Below are 12,915 nucleotides of genomic sequence, written 5' to 3'. Positions count from 1 at the left end.
ATACAAGGAGGACAGTGCATCTTTTACATGTGGCGAAACATAAAATTTGTCCATTTATCTTGCTTTCATTAGATGCGGAAAAAGCGTTAGATTACATTGGCAGTTTATTTCGGCTACACTTTCACAGGTGGCATGCACACAAAAAATTCTGAAAATAATAAATACATTATATTCTGCCCCAACGGCTATAGTGAAGACCAACAATTCCTTGTCTGACCCTTTTCCAATTGTAACCAGAACCAGACAGGGTTGCCCATTGTCTCTTTTGCTGTTTGCCTTGGCTATAGAACCATTAGCCTGTCGGATAAGAATAAATTCCAACATTCCTGGTATTTGTGTTTAAAAAGGAGGAGTTCAAGATAACTCTTTTTCTGGATGAAATACTATTGACGCTTTCAAAATCTCCCACATCACTCCCTTCTCTTTTTCATACCCTATTGGAATATAGTTCCCTCTTGGGATATAAAATTAATAATACTAAATCGTTGGCCCTTAGTATAAATCTCCCTAATGCAATGGTAAAATTACCTCAACTCCATTTTGATTTTAAATGGAATCCGAACCATATTAAATATTTAGGATTACTCTGGATACAAATACACTACAAATATGAAACCCCTTTTCAATCAGATAACAAAAGATCTGGCCACCAGAAACCCACATATAATCTCCTGGTTTGAGAAGATAGCAACTATTAAAATGAATTAAATAAACAAATGTGAAAAACAGCACTCAAAATAGAAAAAACAACTAGCTTAATGCAGGGTGCAAAAGGACCAAAGGAGGACCCTTATTCCCCCTATAGAAATAACCATATACAAAACAATCTTCCAGCACTCACTGACTCTTATGGAAAAATAGTCAACCAGGAAATAAGCCAAAACGAAAATTATTTAATATATATACAATACAAGATAATCGTAACTTGGAGAGATGTCTTACAAAGGGTGGTAGGACTCTAGTGTATACGTGGTCTAGGGAAAGAACACAGGGTAATGGAGTGAATGAGACAACAAGGCAAAGTGTGGGGGAAACATACAATGGGGAGGGTAAATCAGGGGGGCAACGTTTCGTGGTGAAAACCCCTTCTTCAGGCCCGTTCCCTCTGGTCCAGAAGGACCGTAAGGTACTTCCCTTATTCCTCTTTCCCTAACCACCTTGAAACTTTGCCCCCCAAGTTTCAGATAACTAACCTCCCTTCTCCCACACAGACTCTGTTTATGGACCCCTCCCTTCCTATTTATATGGGTAACCAAAAACCAACTCTTGGACTCAAAAAGGGATCTCATCAAGAGTCAACAATATTCTTATCCATGTGAAAGTCCCCTCTTTTGCTTCATTACTATCTGGTCATGATATACCATAACCTGGCTCCTATTAAAAACAACCAAACACCTTATAAATATATGATCCCCTTGGAGAAATCTGAACACCAATTTAAACCTGAAAATATGGAAAGATATGGGAGAGGCCGCCTCCAAAAATTCATCATGCGTTGTGGTCAAGGAGAATATTTACAAACTAATATATAGATGGTACATGACTCCTACCAGATTACATTATTTTCTCCAGGTATCTCCCCACTGTCATATTCATGTTGTAAAATTCAACCACTATGGAGGGAAGTGTTTGCCTTAATATATAGGATACTGGGGATCAATATTCCCTATATATATTTGTAACGGGGTATGTCTTTTCTGCCTGTCTTTCCCTTCCCTGTTATGTAAGTCCTGCTTGCTGCAGGCTTTAAGGGGTTAATTATGTGGGCTTGTGACCCCCCTTCATGCTCCTCTCTGATGGACAGAAGTAAGGTGGTGACTCATGGCCTGTGTAAGCCCATCAGGGATAGGTATAGACCATGAGCCTGCCCCTTCTGCTTCCTGATTAGGGGCAGTGCCACATTTAGTGAGTTCTGCTCTGGATGAGGAAGAGAGCAGTAGGGCTATGTCTCTCCCATTGCGGGATGAGCATGCCCACCTCCAGCCCCTGAGGCTGGGGTAACATCTGATTATACCAACAGGTCCCCTGTAATATCTGGGGCAAGCATCATCCAGAGGCCTGGAGCCTCTGAGACCCTGCACTGCTGTATGAAGAACATCTACAGTGTTTGCCAATAAAGACCCTTTTTCATCATACTCCTGTCTAAGTGTCAGTCCTTGGGCAGGAGGGAAGAAGCATGCAATAGTGGGGGCTGATCTCTGAACACCCTGGAGCCCACTTTGCTGGAAGCGCTAAGTATCCTGAGAAGAAGCTCAGAGAATGAACCTAAGCCAGTCCTGATCTCCACTACTCCTGAGACCAAACTCAGCACTCCTGACCCTAACAGGTACACACATAACACACAAGGTAGCAGAAGCTGTGTATCTTCCACTGGGGGGCGGGGGGAAACAGTGCTACATATTGCTAGGGAAACCAATAGACAACGAAAATAATAGGGAAGCTAAAATTATTATTATTATTTCCCAAATTTTAAATGCCACTAGATGCACTACCGCCAAGAATTGGAAAAAAATCTGCCCCTACTTCTCTACACCAAATAAACAATAACATGTGGCATATAGTATACATGGAAAAACTTTCTTCCTACTGTATATACGAGGTTCCACCTCACAATTCTCTGTAACTTGGGCCCCTTGGTTCTGACATGCTGGTATACCTTCACACTTAGATTTAAATATTCTGACTGTTGTGGTCATATCAAAACTGATGTTCAATATATTGTATACAGTATGTACAAATGATGTATCCTTCCCTCTTCCCTAATTCCTCCCGCCACTTGTGATTTCACCAAATTATATGTATCAATGGGCCCCTTTTTATTATGTATCCCCACCACTAAACTCTGCAAAACGATTAATAAAAATGTAAGTGAAAAAAAAAATATGTATGCTTTTTAAATCTTCATCGCTTAGCAGTAAAATAAAATTTTATTATTTTGACCCTCTCCTCGTAAAAGTCTCTGCCATTGGAGAAGAAGTCTTTTTTATCATCCAAGAGTCTCTTTTTCCAACAGATTCCATGTTCTATTCCCTAAACCACTGAGTCTTGAAGCTGAATCAAACGCTTGTAATTAAATAATGTAATTGGCAAATGAGCGGCAATAAGCAATTTATTGGCAGGTTTTCAAACTTCTGCAATTCTAGTAGCCCCGGTTAGCTTATCGAGGCAAATCAAGGCTCTAGAATAGAGGTTTCCTCTCAAAATCCTCCCGCCAGGAAAAGTTGACAGGAAGGTGGGAAAAGCTGCCGATAAGCGGTGAGGGGGGACTTAGAAATAAAAATGCATTTTTCCTGCAACTCACCCCCTCTGCCCCAATAAAGCTCCTGCTGGTCCATAACCCCTTCATTGCCTTAGGGGTTAGCCGGTAAGGTAATGAAATTGCCTGTAAATGCATTTTTATTGCATGGGTTGATGCTTCGAGTCTCCGGAGCTGATACCCATTAATATCAGCACCAGAGGCCCCCGGCATGAATCCCATGCAATAAAAATGCATTTACAGGCAGCTTCATTAGCTTAGCAGCTAACCACTAAGGCAATGAAGGGGTTAAGGAACAACAGTAGCTTTATTGGGGCATAGGGGGTGAGTGAAGTGGTCACTTGGCCCTTCACTCACCCCCTCAGCCCCAATAAATATTGCAATATGTACTAACCACCAATACACAATCCACCCACCCCTGTGCCCCCACATAAAAACATTTCTATTTTTTATACACAGGATTGATACCAGAAGATGGTGGTGGTCCCCTCGAGTGTCCGTGGGTCTTCATGTGGTCCCCATGGTTGTATGGGGGACTCCAGGTAGTCCTCACAGGTGTCTGGGAGCCTCCAGGTTGTTCCTGCGGTTGTCTGGGGGGCTCCAAGTAGTCCCCACAGGTGTCTGGGGACCTCTAGGTGATCTCTGCGGTGTCTGGGAGCCCTCGTGTGGTCCTCGTGGGTCCCTGCTGGCCTGCGGTACCAATCCTGTAGCAAAAAAATGTGGAATTCATTGCAATAAATACATAGTATAAAACATATACAGGCATACCCCGCATTAACGTACGCAATGGGACCGGAGCATGTATGTAAAGCGAAAATGTACTTAAAGTGAAGCACTACCTTTTTCCCACTTATCGATGCATGTACTGTACTGCAATCGTCATATATGTGCATAACTGATATAAATAACATGTTTGTAACAGGCTCTATAGTCTCCCTGCTTGCGCACAGCTTCGGTACAGGTAGGGAGCCGGTATTGCTGTTCAGGATGTGCTGACTGGCGCATGCGTGAGCTGCCATTTGCCTATTGAGCGAGATGTACTTACTCGCGAGTGTACTTAAAGTGAGTGTACTTAAACGGGGGTATGCCTGTACACAAGCACCTAAACACCACAATTAAATAAATAAAAGCACTAGCTAACAAATCAATTATTAATTTTAAACACTAGCCAACAAAACAATGAATGAATTTAAACCACTAGCCAAAAAATCAATTAATTAATAAAAAATTGAATTTACAGTATGTAGATGTATTTTTTTCAGGTTTTTTTATTGTGTTTTTTTCTTTTTATGTTTTTCATTGCCCATTGACTGATAATGTATTAATCTGTGCCCGTTTAGGGTACAGATAAATATAGTAACAATCATAGCCTTTTTCTATTGATTGTTGTTTATTATTTGTTTTTGGATAATAATAATTATTATTATTGTTTGGCTTAAATTGTTTGTAATTTGGTTGGCTTGTTTTGATTTCATTTTCCTATTGTTTAGCGTTTTTATTAAATTATTTTTTGTGTTGGCTACTGGTTTTAATTGATGTGTTGCCGAGTGGTTTTATTAATTAATTGATGTGTTGGCTAGTGGTTTAAATTCATTCATGTTTTGTTGGCTAGTGTTTAAAATTAATTAATTGATTTGTTGGCTAGTGCTTTTATTTATTTAATTGTGGTGTTTAGGTGATTGTGTATATGTTATATTATTGTGTATTTTTGGCATTCGTGCTTTTTGATTAGGATGTCCATTGGCTGCTATAGTGGCCTATCATGCCCATATTATATGGTATGATGAACCACTATGCCAATCAATAGATAAAGGGAGGGTATAGTGGTTCCGGGGTGGGTGGTTAGGCCTCCTGGGTAGGGTAGCGGGGGAGGATGAGTTAACCCCTTAATTACTATAGCGGTTATTAACCGCTAATGTGATTAAGGAGTTAGTGCCATTCTTGTATTCTTGTATTCTTTCTGAAACCGATGGACATGGCCCTGCAATATGCTGATGAGGATACCCTGCATGATGGTAGGGGTAAGTAGAAAGGTTTATTTACTTTATTTATGCTGGCAGGCTAATGTTTTATTTAATAATGGGGAAATGAGCTTTTATTCATATCGGGATAATAGTCATTTTGCCCACTACTGTGCTGTATGTGTTGGGGGAGGGGGAGGTATATTTATTGCAATGTGTTCCACATATTTTTTTTTGCTACAGGAATGGCACCACAGGTTAGTGGGAATCCGTTGGGACCACCCGAGGGCCCCCAGACACCCATGGGGACCACCTGGAGATCCATGGACACCCAAAGATACCACTCAGGGGCCCACAGACACCTGTGGGGACCACCTGGAGCCCACAGACACTCACGGGGGCACCCATGGCCCCCTCTGGTATCAATCCTGTGTATAAGAATATAAATGTTTTTATGTAGGGGCACAGGGTGTGGGTGGGTTGTGTCTTGGTGGTTAGTACATATTGTAAGGTTTATTGAAGGCAGAGGGTGTGAGTGAAGGGCCAAGTACCCGCTTCAATCACCCCCTATGCCTTCAATAAACCTGCTATTGTGCCTTAACCCCTTCATTACCTTAGTGGCTATCCGCTAAGGTAATGGATCTGCTTTAAAGTAAATTTTATTAAAAGTGTGCGGGAGCAGGAAGTCTCCTGAGCTGAACTGCTTTTCAGTCTCAGGAACACCCTGTTTTCTGAGTTACAGGCTTCGGTATGGGGCATCGAGTGCCGGTATCACCGCCATTTTTAAATCTTCTGCGTCACATGACCGTGGGATTTAAATACTCAAGGAGATACCGGCACCCTATACCAGGGCCTGTAACTCGGGAAGCAGGGGGTCCCCGATGATGAATTCAATGTGGTTCATCAAAGGAGACCCCCTGCTCCCGTACATTATTAATAAAAATTACATTAAAGCAGCTTCAATACCATAGTGGATATCTGCTAAGGTATCGAATTTGTTCAAATTGTTATTTGGGTTTTAATACTACTGTATTGTAGCAGAGGATCTCCGGAGCAGAACCTCATTGATTTCAGGTCCGGGAACCCCTTGCATCCCGACATACAGGCCCCATTATGGGGTGTCGGTATCTCTTATGCATTTAAATCCCACCGTCACGTGACCGTGGGAATAAAATGCATAGGAGATACCGGCATTTCCTAACGGGCCTGTATCTTGGGAAAAGGGGTTGCCCAGACCTGAAATCAATGATGTTCTGCTCCGGAGACCCCTGCTACAATACACTAGTATTAAATGTAATATTACAAATGTTTGCTCTCTGGTGAGATTTGCGCAGGGAGAGATGGCTCTCTCTTTCTAGAGCAGAAAGAAATCTTCGGGTGAGCACTTTCAGAATGCCAATCACCATGTCACCTGCTACTCACCAGCTTTGCAAATGTTGCTATCACAGATATTCTGGCCTTCATGCATAAGTGATAGCAACGCTGTCAAAAATGGCAAGTTGACTGGACGGCGGGTTTTTTTCCGGCTCTTAGCGTATAGGCACATAGTTTTTTCGTTTGTTTTTATTTTATTTTGCTGAAACATACAGTAGTGTTGAATTTTGTAAATCAGTGTAAAACTGTCTGTAGAAAATGAAAATATAATTTACTTCAGAGTGGATGGTATTTTTTATGCATTCTATGGATTGTAGTTGCTCTCATACTGTATCTATCAATTTGTGTATCAAAGTATTCTGTCAATGCAGACCACTATTGCAAGATTTGTCCAACACATTGTAGCATGGCTAGCCTTGTGATCTCTATTTCCAGCAACTCCTGAATTCCTTTAAATCCACATTGCCATTTTCCAGATAATTTGAAAAAATAATGAGAATCCCTTGTTACCCATTCACATACATCTGGTAGCTCATTGCAGGCATGAGATGCAGCTAAGTTTGCTACATGGCAAATGCTGTGAAGACGCCAAACAATTTCCTTTTGCTTGTTGACTCAGGAAAGAACTGAAATGAACTAACCAACCAATGCTCTGGCTCCATATGAAGCCTGGAAAAAAGGAAGACAAAGCACACCGAGGTAAGTATTCAATCACTTATAGTTAGTAAAAAGCAATATTCATATTTACAACTATATAAAAGCTCTGAAGGATAGTAAATTAAACCGAGATTGCCACATGAACAGTGGCATTCCCTCGTGGTCCATGTCTCCACTGGGAACTGGACTGCTGGAACTCTCAAACGGAAACAGAAGCAAAAGTAAGTCCATTAAGAACAAACACTGTCTCAGAAACAGATCCTGCATCTTTCACACTTCACCTTCTTCATTAGGGTTTTAACTGTCACTTAATTTCACAGGGAAGTTATTTTCACAGACATAATTTGCTCACAGAAGCTATGCATCTCTGACATTTTTTTTGAACTACAAAACTTTATATTGAGGAGTTCTGCTGCACTACTGTTGAATTTATTTTGTGTCAGTCACTAGTTTTGTGGTGAAAACACAGGGCATAGAGCGCACTAATATTGTGTTGAAAAATGTGGACTGTGAGTATTACAGTATAAACGTATCCAGTGAAGCAGATAGTGAACAGTATACATAACTTTGGTGATAATAACTGATAAGAAGTATATACTGTATTGCCAATGAGTATTCTAAATCAAATCTGGGGCAATCACCAACAAGACCCAGGTACATGCTGGGTACATCCTGGGTACACACTGGGTACATGCTGCAACATTTCAGTGACATTTCTGCAGACAGACTAATGGCCCATCGGATTAACTGCGGCGGTCCCTGGCAGTCCCATTCAAACTGAATGGAACTGCCAGGGACCCCTGCTGTGTTAATCTGATGGGCCATTAGTCTCTGTAGAAATGTCACTGAAATGTTGCAGCATGTACCCAGGATGTACCTGGATCTTGTTGGTGATAGCCCCAGATTTTTCGAAGGCAAGTTTAAGGCAAGGGGAGGATAATAATAATTTGTCCCTGAAGAAGCTCCTTTGCTGGAGGGAAACGCGTGTTGGACGCGCAGTTGTGTCAGTCTCCTACTTGGAGCTGTTTTAATGTAGTGCCTTTAGTCTCCTGGCTCTATTTATGCAGACGGCATTAGCTTGATAAATATCACAACAGACAGTGAGTCTGCCTTCCTGCTATATACTACATGATATATACACAATCTGAGCCCCTCTGCTGGGTAACTCTATGTCAATAGTACTGTGAGTACCAGCTCAACTACACTGAGGGTTATTATGGATTGATTGTGCCTGCGTCAGCGTCACCTCTCAAGCGTATGCATTTAATACAACCATAGGTGTTCGCTGCTATATATATCGTTGCAGGACTGCTGTGTCTCTGACCAGTTAAAGGCTCACTGAGTAGGATACGGTTTCCTACAGTCTGCATACATACTCCAGAGGGGTTAATACCCTGACTTTCAGCATCCACTGTCCTGTCAAACCCAGGAATATTGTATTTGGGTTTGTACAATCATACATTTATTGACATGGTTGCACGCTATTGAACATTTAATTCACTTTTTAAAAAAACACACAGTCGACTACGTTTGGTAATATATGTTTTAAGTAAATTTATTAAAAGTTAGATTTTACATTATGTAGGTGTGCAGTTAGTGAATTCTTTAGGGGACTCATTCATTTTGTGTTCCCCTTCCCCCTTCTTTTGCCAAGTTTAAGGCAAGTTTTAGAATACTCGTCGGCGCACCTGTGTAGATATAGATATATGAAAAATCTATCTATCTATATATATATATATACAGTGTTCGACAAACCCAGTCGACTGGTCGCCGGGGGCGACCCGAACTTGCCCCTTATTGATTGGCCCAAGCAGCGCACGTGCTGCTGTTTAATTTCCCCCCCTCACACTGAAGGAGGGGAAAAAAGCCGGAGGCGGGTTCATGTTGCTGCGGGAGATTACCCCTCCTCCAGCTCCCTGAGCAGTGCCTTCCCTCCTCCCACGCCTCTCTGACCAGCGCTTTTCCTGCTCCCCAGCCTCTGAGCAGTCATGGCAGCCAGAGCATTGATAGCGTGGCACTCGGGGGGTATGGGAGGAGCGCGTCACTTGCGTGTCACCCGCATCACTCACGTCATAGTGTTGCTGCTGAGGAGGAGGACAAGGGGAGGGAGGAGAGCCCCAGGCAGGTAATTACAGTGGGGCCCCCGGGGAGATCAAACCCTCAGTACCTGTCTCATGTGCGACATCCCTTGTCTCCTGTGTCTGTGTGAGTCTGTGTGTGTGGGCGTGTCTGTGAGTGTGTGTCTCTGAGAGTGTGTGTGTGTCTCTGAGTGAGTGTGTCTGTGAGTGTGTATGTGTCTGTGTGTGCCTGTGAGTGTGTGTGTGTGTGTGTGTGTGTTTGTGAATACACCAACCCACCAGCCAGTCACCTACCCAGTCACCCTCTGTCACCCTCTCCCTGTCACCTTATGTCACCCTCTCCCTGTCACCCACTGTCCCCTCTCCATGTCACCCTCTGTCACCCTCTCCCTCTCACCCCCTGTCACCCTCTCCCTGTCACCCTCTCCCTGTCACCCTCTCCCTGTCACCCTCTCCCTTTCACCCTCTCCCTTTCACCCTCTCCCTGTCACCCTCTCCCTGTCACCCTCTGTCACCCTTTCCCTCTAACCCTCTGTCACCCTCTCCCTGTCACCCTCTGTCACCCTCACCCTGTCACCCTCTGTCACCCTCTACCTGGCACCCCCTGTCACCCTCTCCCTCTAACCCTCTGTCACCCTCTCCCTGTCATCCTCTGTCACCCACTCCCTGTCACCTTCTGTCACCCTCTCCCTGTCACCTTATGTCACCATCTCCCTGTCACCCTCTGTCACCCTCTCCCTGTCACCCTCCCCCTGTCACCCTCTCGCTGTCACTCTGTCCCCCTCTCCCTGTCACCCTCTGTCACCCTCTCCCTGTCACCCTCTCGCTGTCACTCTGTCACCCTCTCCCTGTCACCCTCTGTCACCCTCTCCCTGTCACCCTCTGTCACCCTCTCCCTGTCACCCTCTCCCGTCACCCTCTCCCTGTCCCCCTCTCTCTGTCACCCTCTGTCACCCTCTGTCACCCTCTCCCTGTCACCCTCTCCCTGTCACTCTGTCACCCTCTCCCTGTCACCCTCTATCACCCTCTCCCTGTCACCATCTGTCACCCTCTGTCACCCTCTCCCTGTTACATTCTCCCTGTCACCCTCTCCCTGTCACCCTCTCCCTGTCACCCTCTCCCTGTCACCCTCTCCCTGTCACCCTCTCCCTGTCACGCTCTGTCACCCTCTCCCTGTCACCCTCTCTCTGTCACCCTCTCCCTGTCCCCCTCTCTCTGTCACCCTCTGTCACCCTCTCCCTGTCACCCTCTCCCTGTCACCCTTTCCCTGTCACCCTTTCCCTGTCACCCTTTCCCTGTCACCCTTTCCCTGTCACCCTTTCCCTGTCACCCTTTCCCTGTCACCCTCTAACTGTCATCCTCTAACTGTCACCCTCTCCCTGTCACCCTCTGTCACCATCTCCCTGTCACCCTCTCCCTGTCACCCTCTGTCACCCTCTGTCACCCTCTACCTGTCACTCTGTCAACATCTCCCTGTCACCCTCTCTCTGTCACCCTCTCCCTGTCCCCCTCTCCCTGTCCCCCTCTCTCTGTCACCCTCTCCCTGTCACCCTCTCCCTGTCACCCTCTCCCTGTCACCCTCTCCCTGTCACCCTCTCCCTGTCACCCTCTCCCTGTCACCCTCTCTCTTTAACCCTCTCCCTGTTATCCTCTCCATGTCATCCTCTCCCTGTCATCCTCTCCCTGTCACTCTGTCACCCTCTCCCTGTCACCCTCTCCCTGTCACCCTCTCCCTGTCACCTTCTCCCTGTCACCTTCTCCCTGTCACCCTCTCCCTGTCACCCTCTCCCTGTCACCCTCTCCCTGTCACCCTCTCCCTGTCACCCTCTCCCTGTCACCCTCTGTCACCCTCTTCCTGTCACCCTCTGTCACCCTCTTCCTGTCACCCCCTGTCACCCTCTTCCTGTCACCCCCTGTCACCCTCTCCCTGTCACCCTCTGTCACCCTCTCCCTGTCACCCTCTGTCACCCTCTTCCTGTAACCCTCTGTCACCCCCACACTTTCTCTTCTCTCTGCACCCACACTCCATCTCCCTGTCACCCTCTCCCTGTTACCCTCTCTCTGTCACCCTCTCCCTGTCACCCTCTCGCTGTCACTCTGTCACCCTCTCCCTGTCACCCTCTGTCACCCTCTCCCTGTCACCCTCTGTCACCCTCTCCCTGTCACCCTCTCCCTGTCACCCTCTGTCACCCTCTTCCTGTCACCCTCTGTCACCCTCTTCCTGTCACCCCCTGTCACCCTCTTCCTGTCACCCCCTGTCACCCTCTCCCTGTCACCCTCTGTCACCCTCTCCCTGTCACCCTCTGTCACCCTCTTCCTGTAACCCTCTGTCACCCCCACACTTTCTCTTCTCTCTGCATCCACACTCCATCTCCCTGTCACCCTCTCCCTGTTACCCTCTCTCTGTCACCCTCTCCCTGTCACCCTCTCGCTGTCACTCTGTCACCCTCTCCCTGTCACCCTCTGTCACCCTCTCCCTGTCACCCTCTGTCACCCTCTCCCTGTCACCCTCTTCCTGTCACCCTCTCCCTGTCACCCTCTCCCTGTAGAGATCAGTTAGGATTTTATTTAGTTGGTCTTGTTGGTGATTGTAATGTTTGTATTGATTTTGATCCACTAATGAATATCTTATAGCAATCCTATAAATAGAAAGTTAAAAGTAATGTATTGTGTGTTGATTGATACGACAGACAGACGGACAGACAGATAGACAGATAGACAGACAGACAGACAGACAGACAGACAGACAGACAGACAGACAGACAGACAGACAGACAGACAGACAGACAGACAGACAGACAGACAGACAGACAGACAGACAGACAGACAGATAGACAGATAGACAGATAGATAGATAGATAGATAGATAGATAGATAGATAGATAGATAGATAGATAGATAGATAGATAGATAGATAGATAGATAGATAGTGTTAAACTTTATTGCATAAAATATCTGTTTTATTCTATTGTGCCACAAGATGGCAGTCTGAAAGTACAAATATGCATTAAATAGAAGATCTGAACTCTGCCGCTGGGCGAATAAATTAGAATAACCCCACCTATTTACTGTAAGTGTGAATCAATTTGTGTACTGGCAAGCTAGCTACTGTAATAATTCATTGAAGACAGTAAGACTCAGGACTCGTTTGTTTATACAACCTAGTCTACAACAGATGATCTATAATGGAACGACAGAAATGAGTTTCTGACTCCTGGAAGATTTGCAGGGACTCTTTTACAGCTGGTCTAATAGCAAAGTGTTCACTGTTACAATTTGCAAACTGGTGCTTAATAAATAAATATTCAAACAGTTTTAGATTCTTAATTTTTCACTTTATTTGCTATTGATATGGATTAATTACCGAAAACCACATATCATGAAATGTTTGGAGTAAATATTATTATTAAATGAGTAATTGTCAGTCTGGGAGTTTACTTGGGAAGATAAAGCACTAAGTTAGAGCGATGTATTATTGTTACACCACTAATGGCTCATATACTGTACATGTTTCTTACTGTTATTACTGAACACAGCTTTATTTTTGAACTCTAAAATGTCCTCATTAATTACAAGAAGCAACATACTG

This window comes from Ascaphus truei, chromosome 1, assembly GCF_040206685.1.
Source record: "Ascaphus truei isolate aAscTru1 chromosome 1, aAscTru1.hap1, whole genome shotgun sequence".
Classification (NCBI taxonomy): Eukaryota; Metazoa; Chordata; class Amphibia; order Anura; family Ascaphidae; genus Ascaphus; species Ascaphus truei.
The sequence above is the reverse complement of the archived record's forward strand: the minus strand, read 5'-3'. Positions refer to the sequence as shown.